Source organism: Fukomys damarensis, unplaced genomic scaffold (genome assembly GCF_012274545.1).
Source record: "Fukomys damarensis isolate Sample0158 unplaced genomic scaffold, DMR_v1.0_HiC HiC_scaffold_2, whole genome shotgun sequence".
Taxonomy (NCBI): Eukaryota; Metazoa; Chordata; class Mammalia; order Rodentia; family Bathyergidae; genus Fukomys; species Fukomys damarensis.
This window is the reverse complement of record NW_022900914.1, coordinates 3,159,616-3,187,282: the sequence shown is the minus strand read 5'-3', so window position 1 is coordinate 3,187,282 and position 27,667 is coordinate 3,159,616. Positions and strand designations below refer to the sequence as shown.

The 27,667-nt window shown below is 43.7% G+C and overlaps 1 protein-coding gene across 21 annotated transcripts in view; it reads right to left on the bottom strand.

Moving 5' to 3' along the window:
• Nucleotides 1-27,650, bottom strand: part of Tdrd15 (tudor domain containing 15) — a 160,508-nt gene extending 132,858 nt beyond the window's left edge. For 3 of the 21 annotated variants that reach the window (XR_002025150.1, XR_004516994.1, XR_004517002.1), the window contains exons 1-2: nt 26,485-27,650; nt 25,295-25,482 (exon numbers count right to left, since the gene is read on the bottom strand). The gene's annotated coding sequence lies outside the window, so the exon portion shown is untranslated. The other 18 variants (XR_779002.2, XR_004517001.1, XR_004516996.1 and 15 more) reach the window with 14 other exon arrangements.
• Between the last annotated feature and the right edge of the window lie 17 nt (nt 27,651-27,667).

Genomic DNA, 27,667 nt, shown 5'->3' with positions numbered 1-27,667 from the left:
TTTTTTTTTTTTTTTTTTTTTTTTAGTGAGTCAATTTCAAAAAGTCTGAAAACTGCTGAGGAGGCTCACAAGATTATTTGGATCCAGATTTCCTACCCCCTTTATAATGCAGTAGTTGAGTTATTAACTCACTAGGTCTAGTAGTTCTTGCCTGTCTCCCAGGGACAGTACCCATGGACACCTTGCTTTAAAAGTCAAGGACAAAGAATGGCCAGAGATAACTAGAAAGCACTGAGTATATTTAAATGCCACACCAGGTAATAATCAGTCTTCAGTAACAGGAAACTACAGAAGGGGAGGCAGAGCTGGGATAGGAGAGAACATGGCCGAAAGCTCCATTCTTTGCAAACCTTAAAGAAAGGGTGTAGCTCGACTCACGGAGAAACAAAACAAGAGGAAGCAAGAGAGAGGAATGGAGGCTGAGCGGAGACGGGGAGAGAGCGTGTTCTGTTTGAGCAGCTCCCACGAGCTGTAGAGGTAGCTGCTTGATAGGTGGGAAGGGAAGCAGTGTACAATAGCTCGGACATCTTGCCAGTCTCCTGTGTCCATGAGCTGTATCCTGCCTGATTTATCGCTCCTAAAACACTCAGCAGCATAGCCTGGATGTCCTCTCCCTTGCCTCATCTCTGGCCTTGGCCAGTCACTTAACACAACCACAAGTCAGCAAAGGCGAGAGGCTGGAGACGGAACAGTGGGAGAAGGGAGCTTTTATGCAGATGTGTCACATTTGTGTCCTTAAGGTTCTGTGCTCGAGGGGACCTTTGTCACCAGAGCATCTCGCAGAGACTTGATATTGGCACTGATGACTTCACAGTGACACATCCTATTGTGTGACCTGTTACCGCTGCTCTGTAGGACACAGTTAAGGCAAGGTGGGACCCTGGGTCAGAGATAAAGGCAGAAGACTTGTCACACGATTGGGCTGGCCTAGAAATACCCTGCAAACATGGAGAGACCCACAGCTAGAGGAGTTTCTTCTCTCTCTCTCTCCCCCTCTCCCCTGTCTCCGGAGTAATGCTCTCCTCACCCCAAAGATGATCTGAGTCTAAGAGTGGAAAATGAAGAAAACCGAAGCCATTTCTTATATTAGTTCCAGAGTACAAATTCCCTGCTGAGACCATGTGTTCTGCAACGGTGATTCAGCACTGATTCTGAGCTCCCTCCAGAGATTTGTTCAGGATACCAGAGCAGTTAGCCACACTACTTACGGAAGGAAAGTGATATTCTCACATCCAGTATTCTAACATCACGAACAGGAGAGCCAAAACCAGAATGATCTTGACAGCAGTGCCCTCACTCTGGACTCACCCGGGAGGCCGGCGGGTGGGGTGGGGGTCCTTGCTTGTGCTGGATAAGAGGGAGAGACTTGTTCATTGCCACCTGTGCCTGGCACTGGTGATGTTTCCAGCTTTTCCGGTCGTCCCAGAGGACTCCTTTCCTCAAAGTGGAGAATAGACATGGGTGGGAGCCATCAGAGCCCCTGCAGATGTTTGACTAGGTTTGTGGGTTTTTCACTGTGCCACCAAGTTCCCTGCACTTCCAAACATCCAGCCCCTAGGAAATTACTTGTCCCCATAGTGTCTGGAAGCCAGCTGCAGGTCAGTCCCTGAGCCAGGAAGGGGACTATGGATACGGCCGAGGGGCGCACACTCCTGATCCTCTGGCCCTCAGCGAACACCTCGGGGAAGGAGGGGCTGGGTCTGTGGATGGGTTTCGGGCCTTACAACCTCCCGCAGGTCTGTGCGATGCTTTCTGGACTCTTGTAAGTTTTTATAAGAGGATGGCTCTAGCTTACATCAGATTATCAAAGGGCTGTGAAGTCAAAACCGTAAGTGATCAGGTTCAACTATAATTTTTATATATTCTCATAGTAAGAAGAAGTCTTATCACCCTGGATAAAAAGGACGAAAAATGTCTTTAGAATTACAGAAGCTGTTTTATTTCTTAATCGGGTTGACTGCTCCAGCGTCTACCTGACAAGTAAGCAGTTTGCAGCGTGTACGGATCACTGTTCCCCCTTCGTCCGCACGTACGCCCAGTGGGAGACCAGTTAGAAAGCTTCGGCCGAAACTAATGCCCCACCTGCATTTTCCAGGAAGTACGGGTCGTATGTCACTACTTCTCACGATGTTTGTGCAAGCGTCCCGTTCCTATCCTTGCACAGCAGCACGTGAGCACAAGGACACTGGAAACGATTTGCTCTGCAAAGCAGGGCAGAGGGTAGACAGCCCCGTGCCGGATTCTGCCCGTGTGACGCTCGCTGATACAGAGACAGGGCGCTATGTTGGCTTTCATCAGACCCCGCAGGCAGTAAGATTCTTCCCAAGCTGGCTTATTGCAATTGAGAGGCCCATCTTAACTAACACAATCTAACTTTTTAAAATTTGAACATGAACAAATCTAAATTTTTTTTCTTGGAAATTATAGTGTTGGTTATCTTTTCTTTTGTGGTAAGAGAGACAGCCCTTTTGCTGAGGAACTGAGGGAACAGTAGTTTACCTACAAAACTTGTACTCTACATTACTAAACAACCTTTAAATCATTGTGCAATCTAAATCTGGGTGTTTCATCAGAAGATTAACTGTAGCTTAATTTCACAACTTGTGGCTTTGCCAAATTTAAACAAAGTAAATTCCAGACCTAAACTGAAATTACTTCTGGCTTTTTGTATCATAATACCTCACCTAATTAATAAATAAATAAGCAGCAAGAAAGCCACACCAATAAATGGGTCTCCTCGGATTCCAGTCATTTCCAATACCCAGTTTCTCACAGGTAACTAACATTAGTAAAACTAGCTTATCCACTAAAAGTGATGCTCTGACAAGAGAAAAAGTTGGATTTCAGAAAAACTAAGTCGCCCTCGATTTCTCCTCACTATTCTAAATCAGCAACTATTTCTCTCATAACTGCATCACTACTCAGACAGCAAAGAAAGACAGGGAGCGTTAATAATTAACCATATCATGTGTCTTCAGTTATGTAATGGTGACTTGGGATCGTTGTGCAAGATTCATATAAAGTAAAATCTTATTGGCTGTGAAGATATTAGCAAATAGTATCAACTTTATGGCCAGTGAAAATATAATATGACAATTTAAAAATACCCATTTAGGTTATGGTGCTGTATTTCAAATACACGTTTCAATGATAATGGGAAAGATGATTAAAGTTGGCTTAGTGACATTTGTTAGATTGCTGGAAAATGAGAGATGCATTTTACTCTTCACAGCTTTAAGTTTTATTGTTACTAACTGATATGTTCTGTTAAAGGGTGAGCCAGTGGTCTATGGACCAGAGAATTTACATATCCAATTCTAAACTATTTTATTTTTTTAATTCCAAATAATTTTATTACAGTGAAAATTTGATGTCATTGCTAAATCATATGAAAAAAATTAAAAAGTGGACTCTGTGCTTTTCTTGGACTATAACAATGTTTCATAAAGTGTAGCTCCAGAAAGGATTTCAATAACTCAACAGAAACACAGGTCTACGTTAAGTCTTGCCAGACAGTAGAAATAACTAAACACTGTATATTGCATTATAATGTGAATTTTCTTTCAAAATTCTCTAAATGTTGTACTGTATTATGGTTAAAAAAAAAACATTTGAAATGAGATCCGTATTCAAATGTTTAAGCATCTAATGCATTATTATTGATGATGGGTACAACACTGCAGAGCGGTATATATAGCATTTATCTACCATACTTGATGAGCCCGGTGATTAGAAGAAACTCATTTTTCCCTTCACCCAAACCTCTTGCCACCACCATTCCATTCTAAGCCTACATGTTTGACTATTTTAGATGCCATATTGTAAGTGGAATTACACAGCACTTGTCTTCTGGTGACTGGCTCATTTCACTTACTATGATCCATGCTGTTGCATGCTGTAGAACTTCCTCCTGTTTTAAGGCTGAGTTGTATTCTATTATTTGTTTATGTCACATTTTCTTTATCCGTGCATCTGTCGATGGGCATTTAGGTTGTTTCCATACCGTGGCAATTGTGAATAATACTGCAGTGAACTTGGGAATGCAAATGTCTCTGCAAGATTCGAATTCCAATTCTTTTGGATAAATATCCAGAAGTGAAATTGCTGGACAAAATCATAGCTCTCAAATGTTTTGAGATTTATGGATGAATGCAGAGAGAGAGAGAGAGATCTTTAAAAAAGTGAATGGCAGATAATCATTCAATTTCTATCTTTGATAATCTTTCAAATGCATGTTACATAAAAAGGAAACTGCACTTTTAAAATGCCAATGCCTTATTAAATTTCAGATTTAGCTGTGCACTGAGGAAGTGTCCCTAACAATTCTGTGATTTAATTCGAAGGGTAATTTGACCATGGATTGCCATGAATGGAAAAACACTTGTCACTTTTTATAGACAGCTGAAGTTTGTAAAGGGGACACTGTTATAATGACAACGAGCATTAAGTTATGAATCACCATCAATCACGATGCGGTTAAATTTTTGTCACCAAAGATGAAGAAAGAAGTTCCTTACCACACTAAAATACAGAAGACAGGAAACATTTGTTCAGCACATTCATTTATTCACTCATTAAACACATCATATTGGAAATATTTGTGAAACATTATGCCAGACACAAACGTCGTGTGCCTAGCGCCAAGAAAGTCGGATGAACAGATGCAGCAAAGTCAGATATTTCTGTGACAGAAACACAAAGAGCACGTGAGCAGCATTACAAGTAGCAATTAAATATGCTACAGTCATCAGAAAAAAAAACTATCAGGAGAATTTTGTTTGTCCAACATTCCAACCAGAGAGATAGGCATTTTCAAGGACTTGGGGTGGGGAGACAGTTGAACTAGCTACAGAACTACAAAATATCAAGTGTGACTACAGCTGGAGTACTGCAGGGAGGCTGTTGCAAGGGTGCAAAAGGCACAAGTTCACATCAGTGGCCATAGCAAAGGGCTGGAGGAACAAGTGGAGGAAATGTGTAGAAAGCAGGCTTCCTAGGTTCTTGGGTAATGGGGCAGCGGAGTATCCAAGTGACAGGACCATGGTGAGCACTGTGACTCTTGTGTGGACACAGGGAAGGCAGCAGCCTCACTTACTGAAATGGGAGAGGTGCATGGGGAAGAGGTTTATTTAGCATCAAGCATGCATAAGATGATGTATTTAGTTTTTAACACGGCCCTTTGAGATGCCTCATGACATCCAGTTAGGTATGTTTGATTGGCCACGGTAATTGTTAGAGGAGGAGCCCGGAGAAGAGAAACTGGGCTGAGGATATGAATGTGGAGCCATCAGCAGCACATAGCGAGAAGTTGCAAGTGTGGAATAGATGAGGTAAGGAGTTGCAAGGGCAGAGCCCAGGGGCAGAGGAATGTGGAAAGCATGAATAGAGCAAGAGTTGTAAGGTAGGCTGCAACCATCCTCTACGCCAGGCGGGAAAGGACTAGAAGATCACGGGGGCTGAGAGTGTTCCTGAGAAAGAGGCGATGCCGACCAAATGCTGCAGAGGGCCGCAGTGTTTCCTACAGTAACCGTTCTATTGTGTCCCACTCACAGTGTATGCTCACGCCCGCAGTAAGAGCTCCTCTCGCTCTACTTCCTCACCAGTACTCGTCGTTTTGTGCCTTTGTGAGGACAGCCAATCTAACTGGGGGTAAAATGATGTCTTGTTCTGGTTTTTATTTGCATCTGTCTGATAATTGACATTGAACATTTATATACACTAGTTAGACTTTTGCCAGTTAGAAAAGAAAAGCCATAGTTAGGTCAGGCAGAGAAATGATCGAGCTGCTGCTCCTGGATTTGTTCAGTGAGCTTTTAGCAACACTGACAAGTTGGTGTGGGTGTTTCTGAGTGGTAGAGGGCCCACACTAAATTGCACTGAGTTGGAAATGAATGGATGTGAAAAAAAACGGAAAAATATGGATAGAGAAGCTTTCAGGGAAATAGAGGGTGATCTTTAGCAATTCCATCTCAAAAATTTATTTTCTTAAATAACAGAGACTTTGCAGATTGTATAAGCAAACAGCATACTATAGGCATGATTCCAATCCTTCTTATATAAGCTTTCCTAGATAATCTGCAGAACAACTTTGAGAGATAATATTTAACATTCATTGAGCATTCACTGTGTTCCAGGCATTGCTCTAAGCATTTTACATTTATTAGTTCATTTGACCCTCATAACTGTCATGAGGTAAATGATATTATCAACTTCGTTGTACAAGTGAGAAGAACTGAAGGCCAGAGAAGCCAAGTCTGTAGTGTGGTCAAAAACACAGGGAGTGTTTAAATTAAAAAATTGTTGAAGTGGAAAACATTTGCTATTAATCTCCCTCAAAATACCCGCTTCGTTTCCAACATATTTATCCCATCCCATCATCCTTGCCACTTCGTACAGCTATTCTGGAAGTCTTCTCTTGTGAGGGTCTAGCTTCACTATTATGACCACATCGACATCCTGAATGGATTCAAAACATTTACCTTTTGTGGTCATTTTCACTTTGAGAAGGAGGAAGACTCTGTAATGTTTTTAATAACCTGACTTTCCGTTGCATGGCTCTCGGTAATAGCATTGAATGTATTTTTTTAACACTTCATAAAGACATAAAGAGGATTTCCAGAACAAACTTTTATAAAATGGTTTTAACATTCACTGCAATTTTTAACCATGTATTGTATATCTCCAGGGCACAAAGTTAGGAAACAGCAAAGGCAACATTGAACAAGACTGTTCTCAAATCCCTCAAAGTACTAAGGTGGTTGAGGATGAACAATTTACCCATGCTTCTGCTGATCAGTGAGTCCTAAAGCAGGATGAACACCCTCCCAATTCCAAGGCTCAGAGTAACCAAGCTGTGGATGGGAGCAGAGCCTGTACAGAGAAGAAAGAAAGCTCCACAGGTAAATCAGAACCTGCAGAAACAGGGTGGGAACAGCCACACGGGTAGAGCAAGCACTCTGTTGCTGAACCATGTCAACAGATTCAAATCACAGGATTGAAAGGAAATCCACAGGGTCTTCTGAGCAGGCCACAAGCAAAGCTAGATGGGAAAAGTGTATCTGCCAACCTTGGGAGGAAGTTCAGTAGTCAGGGTGGGGTGAAATAAACTGCCCGTCATTCACTGTGTTTTCCTATCACTCAGCACTTGTGACCACCATGAGTTCTGTCTGAGCAGAGTGATTCCTGTCCTCTCACACAGATGCCTCTCTGTGAGAGTTCTCAGAGCCCAGGGAGATATTCACCCCAGCACCCTTCCCACAAAAAGGACAGGGAGAGCGAAGGTTCCATGTGTCCAGTGGAGTTGCCTTTGGCAAATGGATCTTATCCATATGACTTTATTGCCAGAAAAGCAGTGAGTTATAGCAAAGTGATATCCTCTCCATTTCCCTCTGATTGTCAGAGTCAACTCCTTGGCTATTTACCCAAATCCCCCAAATACAAAGGGGGGAAAAACGGACCTCTAAATTCTTAACTAACAACAGCACAAAAAAGCAGGAGCTTTTTCTTCTTACTGTTCTAATTTTTAGAAGGGCAAAGATGGTGTCAGATTTCCCATACAGATAGAACTGTGCTCAGTACTCAGGATGTTCACGACAGAACCCCTGACAGGAAGAGGACAGTTATAGGAAAGACCACCAGGCATGGAAATGCAAGGTGAGCTTGCTGTTTGTAACTGACCCGTGGAAGAAGCTTTACCTTGAATCCAAGAAGTGCGGTTGGAAAAACAAGTGCCAGTGATTCCAGAGAAATGAGACTAGGCGGAGAGTTGGTCCTCCCCTTCTTACCCCTCCATCCCCAGCGCCCCCCAGCTCCTAAGAAATCTACCGTGTGACAGCCAAGAGTAATTATGATGATTGTTGTAAGATTGAGTGTGTCTTTTCACGTGTTTAAGGAGTGTTTCCTTTTTATTAACCGTTGCTGTGCTCTTCTCATGCTGAGTGAAAAGAAGTGCCTGTTGTAATTGTCATGAATGTGTGAGTCAAATCCAGTCTCCAGACGACGTGCACTACCAGCTACACGTACTCCAGGCTGCTCTGTACCACATAAATATCTGATGGTACAAAGTGACAACTTCTGATACTTAGAGATTATCATTCATTTTCATAAGCTATATGGACATCAAAAAACAACTGCACAGCTATGTGTATCCTATTTAATAACTATACCATCATATGAAGGCTGAAATTTCAGCAAAGCTATTCCAAGTTGGGGCAATTTCTGCTGCCTTTGGCACTCTCATATATAGCCTTCAGATATACGGGACCTTATACTATTACTATTAATTATTATTATTTTAGAGACCAATAGAAGGAGTGACATGGAAAAATGGATGATGCCAGGCTCTGGGGAACTCACATAGCTATAAGGATGGTCCTCCAAAAGGGAGGTTGAGGTCATGAATCATAAAATTAGGTGGAAGTTGTCTGAGGCAGGTTTTATGCCAAGAGTGTTACTTATTTTAGGTTGAACCATAGCAGATTTTCAATATTCAATAATTTGCACCTTATAAAAGTGCAATGTCATGTACATTTCAAACTAATAGATAAACCCTTGTGTTTCCAGTGAAACTCTATCCTGGGTAAAGCAGAGGATAACAGAAGAGGGGCTAGCAGGTGCCAGGTAGCACATCAGCCATCCAAAAGTGGAGCTCTAGCACAGAGCCTCACACCACCAGATGCTGTTAATCTGTGTTAATTCACTTCATCCTTATGGAAAAAAGTGGCTTCTGATATATGAATGAGCTGAGTTCAAGCCAGTGGGAGACACATGGAGTGTTATAGACTGAACAAATCAGGTTTCAGCCTCAGAGCCAAAAACCAGCTTGAACTTCAGTGGAACTAAAAGTGCAGACTTACTGGGATTACCCCCCCCACCCCTTCATAAAGCTACAGCTGGCTTGCTGGGATTAAGCAACATGGATTTGGAGTCTGTCTGACTACTTTGTCTATCAGTGACCTCAGAGACACATCTTGGAGTGGACATTTCTTTCTTTTCTTGCTTTTGTTTTGTTTTGTTTTGTCTTTCTTGTGGGTTTGTTCTTTTTTATGAGTATGAAAAGTTTCCAGTTTTATTGTTGTTCTGTCTTATTCCTATTTTTATTTCCTCCTTCTCTCTTTCCCTCCTGTCTTCACCAGTTTCACAATGTTTATATAATCTTCCTTCAGCCTTGTTTCTAATTACATCTTTCTCTTTTATTTCACCATTTTCCACCAATCCCCTTTAGATTTTCTCCTCTGAGGGTAAAAATCACCCTACTGAGGGCTGATTTACTATATACAATTTTCTGGTTTGTTTTAGAATTTGTTATATAACCATAAATCTACTTCACACAGTTAAAGGTGGCAGCTACCACAGTTTGACATTTTCTAGGCTACATTGATGCTACTGTTATAGCTGATTGTACTACTTTAGCCAAGGTGGCATAATTATTCTAATCAGTTGTTGTTCCTGGTATGCCAAGACAGAGATTGCCCAAGGGTCATAAACAATTCTACAGGCCATTGCCAAAGGACCAGGGGCTAGAAAAAGTAGGCAGAATCTTCTCATCCTTAGCAAATTGAAGAGGTAGGATCTTGCAACAGACTCAAAACCCAAAATCCAATTACACCTGGAAGACATCTCTGAGAAGTAGTCATTTTCTAAGATTCTAAATACTGGTAATAAAGCTACTGGCCATAAGCAATTTATAAGCATCAACCCAGGGTTTACATTTCTTAAAAATACAAAATGAGAAGTCACTTAAGAAAAATTCAACCCCAGACTTACAGCTCACCAAAGACAAAACCAGGGGGCACTGAGGTGGAGCAATCCAAAAGCCACCCACCTGGACTCTCTGAAGTGGTAATAGCAGAAGTAACAAAGCAGATGAACAAAGCTAGAGAAAAAAATCAAATTGGAAATAATTTCAACAACAGGAAAATAACATAATAAAGACAAGTCAATCCATGTCAGTTATAACCATCTATGATAATGGTCTTATTTCACTAATCAAAAGAAACAGACTTTCAGAATGGATCAAGAAGCAAGGTCTAGGGCCAGGGATTTAGCTTAGTGGTTCTGCCACCTGCCATGCAAGCACAAGGACCTGAGTTCGATCCCCGGTAGAAGAAGAGGAAGGAGAAGGAGAAGAAAAGAAGCAGCAGCAAGGTCTAACAATATGCACACAAGAAACACATTTAATTCAAACAGAAATTCATAGGAAAATCAAAGGGTGAAAAACAATTCTCTATGCAATAGGAACCTAGAAAAAAGCAGAGGTAGCTATTCTATTTGCAGACAAAGTGGATTTCAAGCCAAGACTGATTAAGAGAGACAGCAAAGATTAGTACATCCTTGTAAATGGAGTGATGTAAGAGAAAGAGATAAGAATCATAAATATATATGCACCAAATACCAGCAAAACCAACTATATAAAACAAATATTAAGACATAAAAAATCAAATATTAACAGACATGAAAAATCAGTTATAATAGGAGAATCTCAATTCTCCACTGTCACAAAGAGGCCAACTAAATTAAAAAATCAACAATTAAATATCAGAACTGAACCAAACTTTCGAAAAATTGGACTTAATGGATGCAGAGTGTTCCACCCCACAGCATAAGAATACAATTCATCTCAGTTGTACACGGTAAATTCTCTAAAATAGACCACATACTAGCCCATAGAACATGCTTAATTAAATGCAAAGGAATTGAAATTATCCCATGCGTATTATCAGACCACAGTGCAATGAAATTGGAAATCAATGGCAAAAAAAAAAAAGCCACAAGAACTTTATGAGCACACGGAAATTAAGTAACACCTTCCTGAACAACTAATAGGTCACAGATGAAATTAAAGAAGAAATCAGACAGTTTCTACAATTAAATGATAATGCAAATAAAACAAATTGGAATGTATGGGATGCAACGAAAGCATCCCTACAAGGGAAATTTGTAGTGGTCAATTCCTATAACAGAAAAATAGAGCAAGGCCAAATAAACAACCTAATATTGAACCTTAAGTTTGCAGAAAAAGAAAAATAAGTCAATCCCAAAGCTCATACAAGGGAGGAAATTATAAAAATCAGAGTAGAAATTAATTCAATGGAGACTAGGAAAACAACACAAAGAATCAATGAGTTGACGAATTGATTCTTTGAAAAATTAAATGAAATTGATAAATCCTTACCCAGTTTTATCCAAAAAATGGAAAGAAAAGAATCAAATTCATGCAATTAGAAATTAAAAGGATGAAATCACAACAGATCCTATAGAAATCCAGAAGATCATCAACACCTACTTTGAGAACCTGTATTCTAATAAGATGGAAAACAGAAGAAATGGACAGATTCCTAGATACATATGAATTAACAAAACTGAATTAAGAAGATAGAAAATTTCTAAATAAACCAATGTCAGTCAATGAAATTGAAGATGTAATTAAAAACCTACCAACAAAGAAAAACTGAGGCTCTGGTGTATTAGGTGCTGAATTCTACAAGAAATTTAGAGAAGATCTTATGCTGATAGTTCTCAGACGCTTTAATGAAATTGAAAGAGAAACAATACTCCCAAATTCATTCCTAAAAGCAAGCATTATCCTGATACTAAAACCACAGAAGGATCCAACCAAGAAAGAGAGCCATAGGCCAATCTCTCCCATGAACATAGATGCAAAAATTCTCAATAGGATACTGGCAAATAGAATGCAGCAAATCATCAAGGAGATTATACATTATGACTAAGTACGATTCATCCCAGGGATGCAGGGATTTCAACATACACCAATGAATAAATGTAATGCACTATATTAACAGAGCCAAGGACAAAAACCACATGATCATCTCAAAAGATGCAGAAAAAGCATTTGACAAAATCCAATATCTATTCATGACAAAAATCCTACAAAAAATTGGAATAGATGGTCTTTATCTCAATCTGATAAAAGCCATCTATGACAAACCAATAGCCAACATGGACAATAACTGAAAGCTTTCACTCTATAAACAGGAACAAGACAAGAATGTCCACTGTCACCACTTTTATTCAATATAGTTCTGGTAACATTAGTTAGAGCAATCAGGGAAGAGAAAGAAATAAAGACAGTAAGGATAAGAAAGAAGCTAAATTGTCATTATTTGCAGATGACATGATACTCTACATAGAAGATCCCAAAATCTCTACCAACATACTTCTAGATTTAATTTAAAAATTCAGTTTTATATCTGGATACAAAGTGAACACTTGAAAGTCAATATCATTGTTGTACACAAATAAACTCACTGAGAGAAAAAATTAAGCAAACAACATCTTTGACATTAACATCCAAAAAAATTAAATACCTAGGAAGCTATCTAATGAAAGTAAAAGACCTCTACATTGAAAACTATAGTATTCTGGAAAATGAGATAGAAGAGGATATCAGAAAATGTAGTGATATCTCTTGTTCTTGGATAGGAAGAACTAATATAGTGAAAATGGACATACTTCCAAAATTGTTATACAGATTTAATGCAATCTCAATGAAAATTCCAATAGCATATCTCACAGAATTAGAGAAAACAATCCTAAAATTAATTTGGAACCAGAAGAGAACTAGAATAGTTAAAGCAATTCTTGGCAACAAAGGCAAGGCCAGAGTCATCACAATCCTTGGCTTAAATTATACAACAAAGCTACTGTGATAAAAACAGCATGGTACTAAAATTAAAAAGAAAATAAAAGACCAGAAGAACAACAGAACAGATTAGAAGACACACAAACTACTCCAAACATATTCAGCTACCTTATATTTGACAAAGGAGCCAAACACATTTACTGAAAGAAGGTAGCTTCTTTAATAAATGGTGCTGGAATAACTGGTTTTCTACCTGATGAAAATTAAAACTAGACCCATATCTCCCACCATGCACTAAACTAAAATTGAAGTGGATCAAAGATCTACATATTAAAACAGAAACACTAAATCTGCTGGAAAATGAAACAGGTAGAACTCTTGAAGACATTGGTGTGGGCAAACATTTTATGAACAAAACCCCAATCACACAGGAAATATCACACAAAATCAGCAAGTGGGATCTCATCTTATTAGAAAGTTTTGCACAGCAAAAGAAACCAACAGAGTGAATAGACAACACATATGTTGGAAAAAATTTTTGCCGGTTTTCCTCAGCTAAAGGACTAATATTTAAAATATATAAAAAACTCAAAAAAATCAGACCACTCAAATTTAAAGACCCAATTCAATAATGGGCATATGAATTGAATAGACACTTCTCAGATGAAGGATTAGAAACAGCAAATAAATGAAAAAATGCTCAATATCACTGGTCATTTGAGAAATACAAATTGAAACAACATAGATTCTATGTCACTCCAGGAAGAATAGCTATTATCAAGAAAACAACCAATAACCAGTGCTGGAAGGGCTGTGGGGGGAAAGGAATCCTTCCCTACCATTGGTGGGCGTACAGACTGGTGCAACCACTGTGGAAATCAGTGTGGCCATTCCTCAAAACGCTGCAACCAGAGGTTCAATTCAAGGCAGCTATTGCCCTTCTTGGTGTCTTCCTGAAATAGTTAACGGCATCATGCCACAGTGACGTATGCTCGCCCATGTTTATAGTGGCACTGTGTGTAATAGCTCAGTCTTGGAAACAATCCAACTGTCCATCAACGGATGACTGGATGAAGATGTGGCCCTTTTCACACAGTAGAGCACTACTTTGCCATAGAGAAGGATGAGCTTGAGACATTTCTAACTAAGTGGATGCACTTTGAGACCATACTCTTAAGTGAAATAAATCAGGCATACAGGGTTTCTCTGGTGGGAGAAATCAAAAATGTAAATAAGAACCAGAAATGTACAATGAATATTATGGAAATGGAAAGAAAATGTCCAAATGCGATGGAGAACAAGGGAGAGGGGAAGGGTAAAGGAAAAAGAAAAAATGAAGGAAAACATGGAAGCAAATCTTTTGTAAATAAAGAGGAGAGGGACTGAAGGAAGGAAAGGGGAATGGAAAAAAAAGAAGCAAGATATATCGTGTACAGGTACAAATTCCCTATTATTAATATTATTATTAATATCTAAAATGTGCCAATAGAATAAAAGAAGGAAAAAGTACAGGATGCTCGACCACTGGTCTACATGCTAGTTGGACAGAACTTGTAATTTAAGGCACGGAGCTCAGGGACTTGCTGAACATAGCGGGAGCAGGCTGAACGCAGGAAGGGCCTCCTTGACTTGAGGGACAGTGAAGAACAGCGCCCCGGGGAGTTGCCTGAGACTTGCTGTGGGGATCAGGGCCCAGGCAGAGCAAAAGCATGGACATCAGCCCCAGGTCCCATTCTTCTAGGCAGGGCGAGGGTGGCAGGGGTGGCTCCTTTCTTCTCTCCTGTGTCTCTTCTTGTCCTCCTGGCCTCTCTCTTTTCTGTGCTTCTTTTGCTCTATTTAAATGTTCTTGTTTCTGTGGGATTTATCTATCTTTGGAATTCCTCAGTAAAACTTCTTGATGATAGAGAATTCCAAAAGCCTTGCCCTGGCTCACAAGAGTCTTGACAGTCAATATATATACATACATATATTAGGAACATATATGTGGATTGAGATAGGCCCTGTGATTAAGCTTTTTAAAATGAGACACCTGAGCAAAGGAAGCATTGGTACCAGCTCTGAAAAGTTCTTCTCAAAGTGAGTCATTCCCTAGACCACCAACCTGGGAAAGCTCTGTCTTCCTTCTTATCGCTCCAAGCAGTTACCACAAACCCAGTCTGGCTAATCAGATGAGTCACGTACAAGGAACTATCTGTAGAAAGCCATTTGGTGTCTGAGCATGAGCCTGAGTACGTGGGGTCCACCCAGATAAGCCCAAACCTTTCTCTCAGCACCTGGTGTAAAGCGAAGTATGCAGAAAACAGTCAATAAATGTTTTTCTACTAATTCCCTGCTTGATTGACACTAGGAAGCCTTATGATTTTTTTCTTGGTTTTGTACTCCTATTTAATTTATAGTTTGGGGGCCTGCGATTTAGCTCAGTGGTTCCGCCGCCTGCATCACAAGCACAAGGACCCGAGTTCGATCCCCGGTACCAAAATAATAATAATAATAATACAATAATGATAATAATTTAAAGTTTGGATCTTCAATACCCTACTATCAGCAGTTCACAGAACAAATCAGCCAGAATGTAAAAAAACTTCAACACCACCATCAACCGACAGGAGGTAATTAATATTTATAGAAAACTACACCGAACTCAGAAGAATATACATTTTATCAAGTGCTCATGAAACATTCACAGATACAGGACATAAACAAACCTCATAAAACTTTTAAAATCTTGAAATCTCACAGAGTAAATTCTCTGAACTTAACGGAATCAAACAATTGTTGGTTTCAATCACTACTCAAGAAAGTAATATAATATTATTTTTGTCTTATTTTGACATTTTTTGTGCCAAACATGCTATTTCTAGCTGATGCTTTTAAAAATCTCTTAAATAAATATCCAAAAATATTTCTTCCGGCCATTCTTTGAACGAGCCCGAAATCTCTTGTAAGTGAACCTCTTCGAACTTCTAGATTTTGTTTGTTTTTCTCTTGCAAGCGACACCTCTATTTTTCATGGCTCCTAACCATGGCATTCGCAGTATTGGAGCACTAATCCTCCCTTCCTGATTAAACCAAGGTCGGTGGCTGTGTTTTCTCTTGAGCTGAAGGGACTGGGGAGTTCACAGCTCCCTGGGAGCCTACCTTTCATCCCCTGGAGACTTTGTTCTACTTGGAGAAAAATAGCCTCCAAAGGACAAAGTCAGCAAATGTTATCCTTGTCCTTCCTGGGTTATCTCTGTGTCCTGGGCCAGCTGTTCTCTGGGCTTGCCCCACCCTAAATGAACACCACAGGGCCACGAGGCCCCCAGCCTGAAGAACCAAGGACCCAGTGAAGTGCCCTAGAGGTGTCCCCGGCAGCACCCTTCCACACAGCTGTCCCCTCAGCCCCAACCCATCTCAGAAAGCCTCTGTACAAGTGGAAGCCACGCATTGGGAGGCCGTGTCGAGATTGCTCAGACAGCAGCCCCTGGTCGGTAAGCGCTGACAGTCCGCGAGAAGCTTTCCAAAGCCCTTCTCTCGAGGCCTATACCACTGTTCACTCTAGCGAGCTCTACTTCCTTTGTAAAGTCTGCGTTGAGGATGTTACAGGTTCAGCTGTCCCCTGAAAAATCTAGGTACTGCAGCCCTGGCCTCTGATATGAGTCGTATGTGGAGATGCGGCCTCTGGGCCTTAGGTAGCTTTAAGCGCAGTCACGAGTGATGCCGGAGACATCAGAGAGCCCTCTTCTCCTTCCTCCTCCCTCCACCCGAAGACACCGTGAGAAGGCAGGTGTTCAGTGCTGTCTGTATCTGGAGACAGGGTCTTCGGGGGTAAATAAGTTAGAAGGGGTCAGCAGAGCAGGTCCCCTCCAGTGTGTGGTGTCCTCATAAGGAGGGATTTAGCACAGACAAGCACAGGGGTAGGCCGCATGGTGATCCGCTAACCAAGGGCAGAAGAGGCGAAGTAAACCAACCCTCCCGATGCAGTCATAGTGGACTTCCAGAGTAAGGAGGAATAAACTCCTGCTGTCCGTCCTCGCACGGTGTCACAGCAGCAGAGCTGACTAACGCACCGGCTGAGAGTCGCCGGAGCATTCCGTCCATGTCAGCATCCCCGGCCCTGCGGTAACTCTGAACATGAGTCATCCTGGACATGTGGGGCAGGAGAGCCCGTGGAGACAAGGAAGGACAGGGTGGTGACACTGGTGAAGAGAGCGGAGATGAGGGCCAGGCTTGGGCAACTGAGAGAGCAAGAGAGGGCAGCGGAGGGTGGGAAGGAAAGGCCCCTCCAGGACACGCCCCTCCCTGCACAGAAGGAGGTCAGCAGGGGCCGCCAGGCCCGACACAGGGGCAGCTGGTCCCTACTGAGGGTGAGGGTCAGGTCCCCCCAGGACAGGGCTTGGAAACTGCAGGTGTTGACTCTCACTCTCTGTCTTCTGGCCTCTCTGTCCAGCAGGGAGCAAGTAACTCATTTCCCTTCTCACAAGGACACACATCTACATTATGAAAGAAGTGAGGAGAAAGTAACGAATTATCTGGGTAAACCAAGCATCCGTCACCACTTCCAACTAAGACACCCAGGCTGAAGACACACAGGAGTCACGAGGAATAGATGGCTCTGAGTTCACTGCTACCGTTCACCATTTTTGACCGGCCTTGTCCAGATCGAATGGCCTGTACGGCCTGCACCTCTGCCCAAGGGCCGACCAGCAGCACAGCATGCTGTGAGCTCAGGTTTCCCCAGTTGGGAGGTCTTCCCAGTTGGGAGGCCACCCCTGGCTCAGAATGAGAGGATGGGCTCATCCTGACTCATTCTCTGGGATTTTCTGGGATGTGACGAGTGTCTCACATTGCAGATTACTATTCCTCAGATAGGTTTAACTACCACAGCTAGCAAGCAACATGGGACGAGTATAGGATAACCTTGGGGAAAGAGCTGAACTGTGCACGCTGGCTTCTCACTTACCTACTTGCTGGAAATGCATGAGGCACATTTGGAAGGGAAAATTGAAATAAGTAGCATTTACATTAAGAACAGGTCTAGAGAGAAGCAGCTGCAGGAATTTCCACCTCTGTCAGCTTCTCCCCCGAACACATTTTGGCAGAGGTCTGGACACTGTCACAGCTGCACGACAGGGAAGCGCCTCAGCCCGTCCTCTCCACAGCACTGCCGTGCTGCCTCTCCAGTGTCCTCCGTGGGAGCCAGCTCTGGCCCAGGCCTTCCCGTTTTACTTACAAGTTTCCAATCTCCTAACCCTCTCGTTGAGATTCAGGATGGCGGAGTGTGACATGCAGGGACACAAAGTCAGAAAGCCCGTGTGTAAATTCTAGATCCTCCATTTACACGTCGGGGGATCCTAAAGTGTTGTTTAGCTCCCCGGGAGTTGGAGGCGTTTTGCCAATGATGAGCAGAGTTACTGGGATTAGAAGAATCATGAAGTCCTTTACAAACCATGAGGAATCACAGGCCTTCATCTCTGACTAATAAGATGCCTGCTCGTTTCCTCAGATAGAGGGAAGTGTGTGTGTGCCCCGAGGCACTGTTTTTGTGTTATGTAGTTAATTTCCATACATATTTAGAGTCATCCTTGTATAGTGAGGACAATAAAATTTGAAGTCTTATAGAGAGCTTCATCTTCTGTTTCTGGTTTATGGGAAACGGTTGTTAAAATAGCCACGTTGCAGGGTATTTCTTCCAAATACTTAATAATGCCATTTTTGACAGTGATTACAAAGCTTGACCCATTTTCGGATGCTTTTGTTAGCATTTTTAAATACATGACACAACTGACTGACGGCTGTTTCTTTGATCCTGCCGAAGAGACAGAGATGAACAACTCACTTGCCCATGTCTGTGGTGGCCGATCGTTCCGTTGGGGCCCTGTCTTGTCTTGCTATTGTGTGGTTTCCTTACTTACTCCCTGGCTCCACACCCAACTTTTGATCTTCTCCCTCACACCAAAAGCGATTGTCCTAAGTTGTCAGAGGTCAATTTATTTATTTATCTTTGTGTTGTTACTATTTTTGTGTTTCCTATAAAATACACTGAGCTGTTTTGAGGGCTTTATTTCTCAAACCACAAATACCTTCCAAAGGAAAAGGTAGGAATGGTTCCCGGGCATTGTGGACTCTAAGCAAAGCTGGAGATTTCAGTTTCAAAAACCAAGGAAATCTTTTCCTGTCCTGCAAAGGACTCAGAGCTGTCTGCTCCGGGACTGCAGCTCTCAGCCCCACTGACCAGCAATGCCCCGGAAAGCACCAGGGAGGAACAGACCTTGATAAGGACTAATCATGCTCATTAAGCAGTAAAACCAATGTCACTGTCTCAGGGAGTGGTCACACCCTGAGTAAGGAGAAAACAGAGGTAACTCAGGACCACTGATAGGTTCACTGAACCTACAACTGTCCAAAAGGAAGGCTCAGAATGAGGCCTCTACACACAAAACTTAACTCAAAATGGACTGCGGAGTTCCACATAAGGTCTAACACTATAAACCTTCTAGAAGAAAATATAAGAGCAAGTTTTCCTAACTTTGATTTAGTCAATGGTTTTATCAATATGCCACCAAATGGACAAGCAGCAGAGGCGAAAATACAGTGCATTTCATAAAAATTACAGGCTCACTTACAGGAAAAGCAAAACGACAGCTCATGCAACTAGTCAAAATATCTGTAAATCCTGTATCTGATAAGGGAATTATGTACAAAATAGATAAGAACTCTTACAGCTTAATAATTAAAAACCCAAACAGCCTAACTAAACAATTCAAAATCCAAAGGATTTGAATAGATATTTCTCCCGAGGAGATACACAGATTGCCAGTAAGAGCACTTAAAGATGCCTACCAGTATCAGCCCCACGGAAAGGCAAATCAAAACCACCTGCCAACTGCTTCAAGTCCAGCATGGCTGTCGTGAAAAAGATGAGCAGCAAGGACATGAGGGGACAGAAATCTTCAGACACTGCTGGTGCTGACTTAAAATGGTACAGACACTTTGGAAAACAGTCTGAAACTCCTGAATGATTAAACAGTACATTGCCACATTCCTAGCAGTTGTGCTCCTGGGTGAATAGGTAAGACAAAGGTAAATAGGCCCACATGAGAAAGTTTTAACACAACTGTTTACGGCAGTGTGATTCAAAAGAGCCAGTAGGTGGAAACCACACAAGAGTCCATCAGTGGACGAAGAGGTTAATAAAATACAGTACATCCACGCAATGGAATATCTTTGCAAACGAGGACAGCCACTATGGAAACCAGTGTGGAGAGTCCTCAAAAATCTAAAAACAGAAATTTCATTTGACTCAGCTGGCCCCCTTCTAGGTGTCTTCCCGAAACAGTCAAGGTCATCATATTACAGGGTACATGATATTCCCGTGTACAGCTCGATTTATAACAGCTAGATCTTGTAAGCAGCCTACATGACCACCAACACACGAGTGGATAAGGAAACTGTGCATTTTTACCCAGCAGAATACTACTCTGCCATGAAGAAGGATAAACGTGAGGCATTAGTGAACAAACGGAGGCAACTAGAGAGCATAATGCTACATGCAATACATCAGACATAAAAGCTTAAACACCAATAGCGTCTCTTAAGTGAGAAACCATATAAACATATATATATACCAACACACGAGTGGATAAGGAAACTGTGCATTTTTACCCAGCAGAATACTACTCTGCCATGAAGAAGGATAAACGTGAGGCATTAGTGAACAAACGGAGGCAACTAGAGAGCATAATGCTACATGCAATACATCAGACATAAAAGCTTAAACACCAATAGCGTCTCTTAAGTGAGAAACCATATAAACATATATATATATATATATTCTGTTGTTGCATAAATATTTGAAGATATATACTAATTTGTTTTATTTATGCTACCAATTTCTCTTCATGCATTGAAAAGAAAGTTTTCACCTTTTATTTTTTTGTTCCTTTTTTGTACACTTTTTTTACTATGACTCATACTCTGAGAAGCATATAATCCACTTTTAAGATCATGAGACAGAGTGTGTTAAGTAGACTTATTCTCTAATTACTTGTTTTGCTTTTTCATAGGAGTAAGAACACTGCTTTTTACATTTTCTTCATCAATCTCTACTTGTATCATACTAAAAAATATGAAAGTTTTTTAAAAATAGGGTCAAAATGCCACAACAAAGATGACCCATGACAAAAATATACTACGTGAAAAAGGACACTCACAGAAAACTATACATTATATGGCCCCATTTATAAAAATTTCAAAAAGAGACAAATCTAGACACAGTCAACCTACAACCTGAGGAACAGGGACTAAAGAGCAATGACTACTTGGTGCCAGATTTCTTTCTGAAGTGATGAAAATATTCTAGGACTTATTATTCTGATGATTTCATGGTTCTGTGAATGTACTGAAAATCACTGAATTGTACACCACAAATATTTTAGGGTATGTGAATTTTTCCTAATAAAATTGCTTTTTAAAAGTTCTCTTCCACTGAAAAGGAGAACTACTTATAATTGTTGATTAATGCTTGCAGCAGGTATTTTTATTACTCTTGAGATTACTCATGGAAATGAGGACCAAAAAGAATTAAGATATATTATGTACAGGTACAAATTCCCTATGGTGAATATGATCATAATGTACATTAAAAATATATCAATAAAATTAAATTTTTAAAAGCCCCTTTCCAATGGAGACCTTGGAACAGCAAAGGTGGCCATTATTTGCAAAAGTCAGTTGATTAGAAAGAAAAATGCCACTGTTTTAAAAAGGAAGGACAAAGGAGCCTTGACTCTAAACAGCAAAGTTCTGAGCACTTTCTGCTTTGACCACTTTATTAGTCAACGTTGTATAACTGCAACAAAACACCTGAGGGAGCGAACTACAAAAGGGCAAAGGTTTAATTGGTCATAGATTTGGAACTTCAAAGACTTGGGCATGGGAAGCCTTGGCCTGGCTTGGTGAGAGTGGCAGACTGTGCCCCTCCGGCAGGGGTAGGGGTGGGGAAGAGCTTGTACCCACCCAGGGAGAGGAGGACGCTGGGCTCTGCCCATCCAGCTGAGGACGACCTCCAGGGACCCAATGTCCCCGTAATTCCCAGCACTTCCCAGTAATGCTGACATAAGACCAAGACATAAGGAAACAGGCGATGGAGAGTGGCTTTTAGCACACTCGTGGGCACACATGCTTTCTCGTTTATAAAGACTTCAAATATTCATGTTCCAAACTGTCAAACACTGAAACGAGAAACTCGAAGAGTCTTCCTCCCGCCCTCGCCTTCAGGCGTCTGGTTCTCCGCGGGTCAGAAAACCGAAGCTCTCAGTTTTCCTGCACTTTTTCAGCGGATGTTCTACATATACAAAGCACATTTCAAAAACAAAGTGCACAGTGGTGAGGATGATATGTTATTGCTTGAATGACACAGTTCGGTCTCGACTCTAGGAGACAGGTGAAGATGGGTTGGAAACAAAGTTCCACTCAATACGGCTTCCGGCTTTCCCTGTCACGGCTGGCTTGTGACCCAGAGGGGACAGGGAGGCCGAGACTGAGATATAGGACCCCACGGTGCGCATCTATTTGCAGGCTCCCTCTGGCGCTCTGCAGAGAGACGCATGGAGAGGTTTTCCGTCCGGACCCTTGCTTGCTCCGCCCCCACAGCGTTAGCTCACTGCACTGATCCCTCGTCTAGGCGCTCTGCTCTGTTCACCATACGTCCTCATTGCCCCTCAGTCCCTGAACCCTGTGATCCCATGTAATTAGCTACCTAGAAGCATTTATTCTACACACACCCCAACAAAATCAGCTAAATTCACTTTTGATGAGCAATAAAGGAACTGATGTCAAAGATCTATCGTTTTCAACGCTCTCTCGACCATTTTATGAAGTCAATATAGACTTTGTACAATTATAGGAGAAAAACACTCTGCTGTAAAATGAAAAATTAATAATCTATGAGACCTCCATCCTTGTCACAGAGAAATCTTTAAAACAAAACCAAAAATGTAAAAGAAAAAACAGCTTCAGGCTGTCTAGCTCTTAGCTTCTCTATTTATAAAATGAAGCCTCTTTCGGTCTAGAGCTGGGTCTGAGACTGAACTCCGCTTCCCACACCTCTGTGCCCAGCTCCTGACAAGGACAGCCCACTCTGTCCTCCTGGCTTCTGCAGGATCCCGTTTTCTTGCCATATGTCCTACATTTGGTGCCAAGTACATCGTAGGCAGTGTCACAGTGACCCCCAGTTAAATCACGGATTCTAATTAGCCTGGCAGCTCTGTGCTGGCCCAGATACAGCAAACTGTTCCTTGGCGGTCCCTCACCTCACTTCAGCCAGCTTCTTCCTGCGCTCCAGTCCAGGCTGAGTCCTAAGAAGCTGTCAGGTGCACCAAGCACAGCCTCCACCTCCTGCCACGGCTGTCAGCAGTGCACTCTCTCCAACAGCCTGAATGCTGCCCCTATCCAAGACGGCTCGGTCACCTTCCAGGACCAGGGGACCACACTGGGCCCTGCAGTCCAGCTCGTGGACATTTCCCAGGCCCTCCGCCACACTAGAGATGGACCGTGATGTGCTACGCTGCCTTTCTCCTCATCCTGAATCTCTGGAGAGGAGGGCTCAGGGCTCCAGAATCTGTGGAGAGAGTGGAGAGACTTGGGACCCATCTGGCTGGCTTCCGTCAGTATCCGGGCTTGGTCTTGTGGAAATATTAAGAAAACCTTTTTAAATCATTAATAAGGAACAGCTGGTAGCATCAAGTTATACCCAGGAAGCTTGTCTGAGGTGGCAAGCGAGAGGAAGCCTAAAGTTAGGCTTGAGGAAGAATGGCCGCAGAGGGTGACTCGGTGCTCTCCTGTCCCCCAGGAGGGTTTGCCTTCATATTTAGAAATCTGTTTAAGGAAGGGAGGTTTTCTACTTTCTGGGCAGCATAAGCCTGGGTCTCTGAAGAGGTGGTGGTCTCTAGAAAATCCATCCTGCTCATGATCCTGAGTCCTCAGCCAAAGCTCCTGCCCACCGTGAGGTTCAGGCCCTGTGCATCGAAGTGTTTGTTTCCACGGAGTCATGGGATCCAGAGCTCGGATGGGCCAAGAAGTCCAGTCCCGCGCTCATCACAGCCTTAGACAGGGTCCTGTGATTCCCTGGTTACAGATCCTGACAAGGTCACCACGCATTCTACATTCAGGCATAAACATATCCAGCAACTCCCGAGAGCAAAAATGAAGGCTCCCAGGCAGAAAACCGTCTCACCAGGACCACACGACATTACGATCGCGATGTTTACTCCTCAGCACGAGGAGTTACAAAGCAGGGAGACAAAAGTGCAAACCACATGTGGTTCTTGACCCCACACCTCTCTCTCTCATTGGCAAGGTCACATGTAAACAGGTGAAAATTAAATAATATCACCAGAAAAAATATAAGTTCCAGTTAACAAGGATACACAAAAACTCTTTGTGATTCTTTACAGAAACCAACAGATAGGAGGCCAGCTCAGCAACCATGAAGCTAGCTGGCTGGTCACGAGAAGAGATTCCAGGAGGACACGGGACTGAAGCCGGTCGTGGGAGGGTGGCAGAATGATCTTCGCAGTCAAGGGAGCAGTGATCCTTACACAGAGCACCTTACTGCACCCTGAAATCTGCAGACCTCTGACTTCTCTCCCCAGGAGGAACTGCCGCTCCACACTCCAAATTTATCTCTTGGGAAGCAGAATGACAGAGCAGGGATGTCCCTTCTTCCCTTGTGGGAGACTGATCATGATTCACCTGAATGCACCCATGTAACACCAACCCACCTCACCACCTTCCTCTTGAGCCGTTCACCTAAAGGCACCGTTTTTATCTGGACATCTCGTGTGTGTGCATGTGTGAGCACACGTGTTTTGTCATTGGCGTGTGCAGACTGTGCTGGGTGCTCTTCTGTCTGCAGCTCTTGAAATTTACTTTCTAGCCTCTGGGCATCATTCGCAATTATAATGCTGTCAGCAGCACAAAAGAGATACGCCAATTAATCACTGTCAGTACCAGTCCCTATTTGCCAGATGAGTTTTTTTGAATAGCATGGCTGGGAATAATTTGTATCAGATTGTATGTCCTCGCTTGATGTCACTGAAAACATTTATGTAGCAACATGGGCACTGTACATAAACATCCCGGAAGCAATGTGGTGAATTGAAATGGCGTGGTTCCACTCATTCTACTCAGCAAGGTATGTACGGAGTCCCTACTTCAGTGTGCACACTACACCAAACTCCGAACGCTGGGCTGCTGGGGACCTTTAATCGTTTTCATGGTTTTCTGAACTTGACCAGAACCTTCCAGCCAGCTGCAGGTAAGCAGAAGGAAGACTTTTTTTCTGAGACCGTAACTGGGGTGCTTGGCATGATCTAACTCCTTGGAATTCCACGGGTCAGGCGTCTTTCTGATGGGAGAGTCCTGCGATTACTCAGATCCATGGTTCGCCCCAACAGGACTTTGTATTCACAATCTGATAAAGCCGGAGACTAGCTGACAAACCCTAGCAACAGCCTGTGTGACAGTGAAATGGCAGTCCCCAGCCTGCCTGCCTTGGTGAGGCCTCAGTTCACCTCAGAAAGGACCGAGACATCAAATGCCAGAAATCTGAGCAACCATCAGAGCCCGAAGGACGCTGGGTCACAGGGACTCACTGCCGCCCCCGTCCTGTTTCACCCCGCCCCTCTTCCTGGGCCTGGATTTCCTACTCACGTTCTGTTTGCCTCCGTTTGTCTGGAGGTTGTAGTTAACTCACTCAAGTGAACGCCAGACAAACACCTCTGTTGGAATGACGACTTACTCTTCACGGGGAGCCTTCTGTCCTCCAGGTGTCTTTGTGGCTCACATCACTGTCTTTACTCACTCTTTCTGAGGTTCCCAGGAGCCTGAGGCCGTGACTCCTGTAAGCACAGGGAAACCTTGCTAGGCTTAACCCAATTTACAGAGCTCCCAGGAAACAGCTAGGGCTCATCCCAGCTCCTCCTGAGTCCAGTACCTCTCTGGCTTCCAAAACCAAACCTCTCGGGACCAGGATTTTCTCTCTTCAGTGAGAAGTGACCTCCTGACTCCTGCATCTGCTTGACGGTGCTCTGAAAATTGGCTGATGTCCCTTGAAACTGCGAACCTGTGTACTAGAATCACCTGAGCAAAGTTCCACTTACAGGAAAAGGGACAAAGGCAGATACCTAGCCAGACAGTATATAGTAGAGTAGCTTCAGGATCTGTGTAGCCTCTGATGTTTCAGAAAACTCCGCGTCTCAAGCCCCGGTGTCTGAGTGGACTCAGCCAGCAGCTTGCCATTTGCTCGAAGTGCTGCTGTGCTGGAACCCACTGCAGGATCCCTACAGAGCCGGGCCCAGCCGGGACACTTTCCAGGGGTCACCAGGATAAGAAAGGGAAGCAGACCCAGGGCTTCGGTGTCTTGGGCTCTCTATTAGGCACGGCGACAGCTCTTTCGCAGGCATCCCAACATTCCTCAATTTTCCCAACATCCAAGGTATCAGGGTCGCTTTTGATTTCAAGCACGTGACAATTATGTCACGTGTTTGTGCTGACCGTTGGACACTGGTTGTACCCGCCATCCCGCTGGGAAGGCTGTTGAGTAATGCTAGCCGTCTCTGTGGCCTCTCTGCACTTAGATACTCTTGCCCATTCCCCTGGAACCAAAAATGCTCACAGTGGGACTATTTCCTCAAACACAGTGGTGCAGGTCCAGTGGAAAGTCCACCCATGCTAAATAATGCAAACGTAAAGCTCAAAGAAATGGGGCTTCAGTGGCCTAACTCTTCCGGATCCTTCACGGGTCAAGGCTGCGGTCTGGGCAATGTCAGCGGAGGACTCCATGACATCCACCCAACGAAGAACCAGCCCGGGGCAGGGAACGAGACACAAGTGACACTCACCAGTCTCCTCTGAGGGAACTCTGGTCTTCAAACACCAGTGTGGTTTACAGCTGACTCTTGTGGAACAGCCTGTGTGCTATCAGAAGGTTCCGACGATCCCACAGGTGCCGGCTACATCAGATGTATCCTATAAATCAGAGTGAAGACGCTGTGACGAAAGGCGCTGGCTTCTGCAACAGGCTGCCCCGCCCTCCCTCCCCGCCTCTCCGCTGGGCCTAGGGCTCCTGCCCCTGCTCCTTCCTGTGCTCCCTCACAGCTAGGACCCTCAGGTGAACCTTCTCTATCCCGCCTAGCTGTGGCCCCATTTCCTGGGTGTGCATCTGACCCCCCACATTCCCGGCTCAGAATTCATCCTCTCCATGGCAGTCCCGGCCACCAGCAACCTCTTGGGACCGACCCTGGGTCAGTAAAACCAGGGCTGTGGAAATGTCCCTGGTCTGAGGTTTCCCGGCAGGAGAACAGCGTGCAGAAGAAACTTCCCTGTGGGATCAGGCAGCACCGGGAAGAGAGGGAGAGGGCCGGAGTCGAGCACTGGGCACTGCTGGGTGCTGCTGGGTGCACCATGTCCAGCCTTCTCCTCCATGTGCCCTCGCTGGCTTCCCCGCCCTGGAGAAGACGGAGGGGCCAGTGCACACTGGGAAAAGCCCAGTCCTCAGATTTCTGGGGAGCCCTGCCCGGGGTGGGCCTGGTCTTCTCCACCGGCTCCTCTTTGCTGGACTTGGGCACCAACTGGCCCAGCTGTCCCCCTGCAGGGACCACACCGGTCACTTTCAGAGCCTCCCCATCTGCTCTTCCTCCTCTCTCCCCACAGCCAGAGGTACCGGCCAGGACTTGGCCTTCCACAGAAACCTAAAGTGGGAAAGAATGTAGGAAAATGTCCCAATCCCGGCCAAGGACTGGCTCTCCAAAGGCCCCCACGGTCAGAGCCAGAAGACAGGGGCTTTTTCCCCGCAAACTGTCTCCTGCGGCCGGGACCACAAGGCCCCCATGGGCAAGGCCGGCCTGAAGGAGTCTGAGGTGAGACCCTCTTGGCCCTCCTCCGGCCCAGAGCTGGTGTGGAAAAGCAAACAGGACCGGACGGGCTGGGGACCTGCACTTTGGACCTTTTGCAAACCTGCTTGAGCCTGGCTGCCTATAAATAGGGCGCTCGCGCCGCGGCCCCGCATTCCCACCGCACCTGCCC